Source organism: Myotis lucifugus, unplaced genomic scaffold (genome assembly GCF_000147115.1).
Source record: "Myotis lucifugus unplaced genomic scaffold, Myoluc2.0 scaffold_1303, whole genome shotgun sequence".
NCBI lineage: Eukaryota > Metazoa > Chordata > Mammalia > Chiroptera > Vespertilionidae > Myotis > Myotis lucifugus.
The window spans coordinates 66,696-71,013 of NW_005872351.1; positions in this window are offsets into that span (position 1 = coordinate 66,696).

Genomic DNA, 4,318 nt, shown 5'->3' on the forward strand with positions numbered 1-4,318 from the left:
TTCACTTCCTCTCTGGCTCTGAGGAAGCCCCCCACGGAGCCCACCCCACCCCCAGGCCTGGCCCCTCCCAGGCCCCGGGTCCCAGCTCCTCACCAAGACCTAGAGAGGCTGGTGGGGAGGGGTTTACTTAATGTTTTCCTTCAAACAAAAAAACCCAGCCTTATTTTTACAAAAGCAAAAAAAAAAATCAAAAAGATACCAGCCTTTGAACTGTACTTGTCTTTATTCTGCAGCTCGGCCCCTAAGGACCCCTCAGGGTGGGGGCCGAGCCCACTGAGGTGGAAGTGATGTCACATTTGTTCAGCGCGGAGCTCCGGGGTCCCCGGCCCATGGAGTGGGTGGCAGGTGCAGTGTGGCCGTGTCCCCAGAAAGGCTCAGGGATTTGAACAGGAGACCAGCGGGAACAGGAGGGTGGGTGTCCCAAAACAGCATGAATGAGGCAGGAAGTGCTCCGCTGTCTCAGGCCTGTCCCAGCCAGTGGCCCCAGGGCTGTCAGAGGCCATGTTTTCTCCTGAGCCCACTCGAGTGGCCTGGGGTGCAGCAGCTGGGCTCCCCATCAGCCCTTCCAGGGCGGACCCCCAGGCCTCATGGCTGGGCTGAAGTCAGCTGGCCCAGGGTGGGCACTGGGGAGGCCCTCAGAGGTGATGAGCCAGTTGTCGCTGAACCTGCAACCCCTGGTGGGGCAAGGGGCAGCCTCTGGGGTGAGCCTGGGCCTGCGTTTCTATGGGCTTTGGGTTAACAAGTCCAGGACCGCCATCCAGGTCCAAGGCGGGATCATTAACCCACAGCACGATGCAGGAGCCCCAGTATATGTGAGGGACTCACTCTGGCCCAGCACCCAGGGGGAGGATGGCTGGTGGGTGGTTGGCTCTAAACCTGACCTTGAGTTAGATGGTAAAGGGCAGGGCCAAGCTGCCTGCAGGGGGCACCACAAACACCTGAGTTCACTGACCACAGGGTCCTTGCAATGTCCCCTGAGGCTTAGACACCTGAGGCCACAGGAAGCCCACTTCTTGGAAGCCCTCTCTCCCAGTGACTGCAAAGTCCCCTGGTCCAGGGCTCCCCCTGGCCCTGCGCTGTAAGAGGGAACCAAATGGGCAGAGATGGCTCCTTACTCTGGACCCGGACGGAACCAGGTGAAGCTGCAGCCTATCCTGGGGGTGTTTGTCCTGCCCCTCAAGCCAAATAAGGACCATTAATAAGGCTAAGGAGCTCGGAGGGGAGACGGCTGGTTTCCCAGGACAAGCCCTGAGGTTTGGGGGGCACCTCCAGTTGTCAGAGCTGCTCTTACTCCCAAAAAAGCACATTCGATGTCACAGATAGCGCCCCTGGGGCAGAAACGGTGTGGCCTCCCCTATGAGCTTTGAGTTTACGGAAAGCAATGGGGGTGCCATCCCGGGGTTCGTCTGCCTGGCTCAGCGTGTGAAGTAGCCCAACTGCTCAGGCTGAGGGTGCGGGTGAGGATTTATTGGGGTCCCTTCATTGTGCCCCTCAATGTGAAGGTGGAAACCGTTCTCTGGTGTTTGGGTGGGCTTATTTTGAAACGAAGTTCGGTTTTTGGAGAAGCAAGAAAGATCTGAGTGGAAGATCTCCAAGCGTAGCAGCATTTCCTGTGGTGGTGTCCCCTACGTAATGGAATTCATATTGGTGCTTAGCATCATGCGTGGAAATTAAGAAATTAATAAATGCGTAAATATGAAGGGGCTTCCTTAGCCCGAGGCATCTTAGCCAGAACCAGGCGCCTGTGTGACTGAGGTGGGCATGTCGCTGGGCCACTTGGTGCGTTTAAAAGAAAAAAAAATTTTTTAATCCTCACCCAAGGGTATGTTTTTACTGACTTTTAAAGAGAGAGGAGGTGGGAGAGAGAAACATTGATGTGAGAAACATCCATCGGTTGCCTCCCATACGGGCCCCAACTGGGGATCAAACCCAAAACCTAGACATGTGCCCTGACCGGGAATTGAACCACAACCTTTTGGTGCACGGGACAACGCCCCAACCAGCTGAGCCTCCGGACCAGGGCTTGGTGCCTTTTATACAAATGTCTCTACGCGAATCTAACTCTTCCTTCTAATACTAGTGGGTATTTCCGAACTATCAGCTCAATTATACGCATTAGCACAGCTCCAGGCTGCACGGCCCCAGCCTGCAGGTCTCATTGCCAGAACGTTCCGGGAGCTGCTGTGGTAGACCCGCCGCAGGAGGAGTTACGGGGCTGAGGTAAGGCGATGGTTTTCTGAAGTTGATTTTAAGGCAGAGTCTGGTGCAGAGCAGCCACCCCAGGACAGAGCTCTGTGGCCTCGGGTCTTCCCCGCAGCTGCTGAGACGTCTGCTAGGCTGGGATTTTGTCTGCAGATTTGGTTTTTGTTTTTTATTCAGAGACACTAAGCTTGTCATGAACTTGCAGCTTCCAGATTCGTTGTGGTTGGGCACGGGGACAAGGGTTCTCTGTTTTGACCTTATAAACAGTAAAGGGGGGAGCTGGCTTCAATATGTCATTGTCATCTGGCCCCTTCACTCAAACCCGCCCAGCTACGCGCTGCGTTCGCTGATAGCTCTACAAAAGGGCCTGTGTAAATGTCCTCGCACGACCCCTGGCTCCGCCCAGCGGGATAGGAAGAGAACAAGTTAGCACGTCCCTGTCTTGCTTCCATGCTGAGGAACCAGTCAGCAGCCGGAAGTTGCCTTCAAACACGTTTTATCGCACTTCACCCCACCACACACAAACATATTAGAATGTATGCAGTTAGCATGGATTTCCTAAATATTACCCTATGTAAAAACAAGAGCTTATTGTAGAGTTTCATCAATAGTAATATCCGTTCCCTCATTGGGACAGATGCTGTAATAACGTGAGAGGGTAGCAATGGGGGAACCAGAGGTGGGGCACCCAGGAACTCTGCCCTTTTCTGTGAACCTAAGTCTGTGCTGAAATAAAAGCTTATTGCAACGCAACTTACAGAATCGGGGGTCCTGACGGATACAACAACACTGCTTCATGGGACAGTTGCTTTAACTATTTTTTTTATTATTATTGATTGACTTTAGAGACAGGAAGGGAGGGAGGAAGAGAGAGAGAGAGTGATTGCTGTTCCACCCACTCAAGCATCTGATTGATTTCTGTCTGTGCCCTGACCAGGGATCGAACCCCCAACCTTGGCACATCAGGACAGTGCTGCAACCGACTGAGCACCCCAGCAGGGCTGTCTTGAAATGCTCAATACTTTTTGAACAGGGAGCCCCACATGTTCATCTTGACTGCGCCTCTCAGTTACGTAGCCCGTCCTGCCCCGAAGGAACTCACACCCGACTGTTGGCAAAAATTACTCCTGGCAGCCAGGATGGGAGAGTGAAAGCACGATTTCCTGCATCCTGTGCACAGTATACATGTCCACAGCACTTACAGTTTGTAACACGTGTGTGTGTATGTATGTTTCCAGAGCACACGAGATGTGCAGAGAAAAGCTCGCTGCCAGGGCAAAGCATGTGCATGTGGAGCCGCAGCTGGAACTCGGCCTCTACAAGTCAGTTACTGACCCACTCGCCTGGGATGAACTGATTACTCCACTGAGCCTCCGGTTCCTCCTGGAAAAACAGGACCTGCGTTCTACCTCTCAGGGCTGCTGTAAGGTTAAAGAGTCGCTAGCGTAAAGGTGCTTGGTGTGAGACCCCTGTAACAGCTGCTCGTTACATAGTGACTGTGATTGGGGGGGTGGGGGGGCGCGCGCCAGCGCACAGAGGCTAACAGCACACCCTGATTTAAACCCCAGCTCAGCCACTGCCCGCGTCAAGTCGGACCCTTTAGTCCTCCTGGGCCTGGTTTCATCACCTATGAAATAGGGATGGTGGAGAGTCAATTCCGTAGACGTGGCTGCAGGACCACAGAACCTGGAGTGGCCTCTGCAGACGAACAGTGTGGCTCCTGGGGCTCCTAGAGGAACAGTCACCCCTCCGCTTTCCGCCCCCAGCCTCAGCACCTCCGCCCTCCTCTCTCAGCTGATGAACTTGCTTCCTAATTAACTGGGGGAAAATACAAAACTCGGGAGAGAAGTCCACATGCTCTCACGTTCTCTCTACCAGCCCAGGGACAGCTGTCCAAGGCCGCCCCTTCTCCCAGCACCTGACAACACCCCTCGCCTCCACGCCCCGCCCTCCTCCAGGCACCTCCCATCCAGGCCCCGGCCATCCAGGCCCCGCCCCTCCCCACCAGGTCCGCCCTCTCACCTCCAGGCCCCACCCTCCCTCCCAGGCCCCGCCCCTCGCTTCCAAGCCCACCAAATACAGGCCCCGCCCCTCGCTTCCAGGCCCCGCCCCTCGC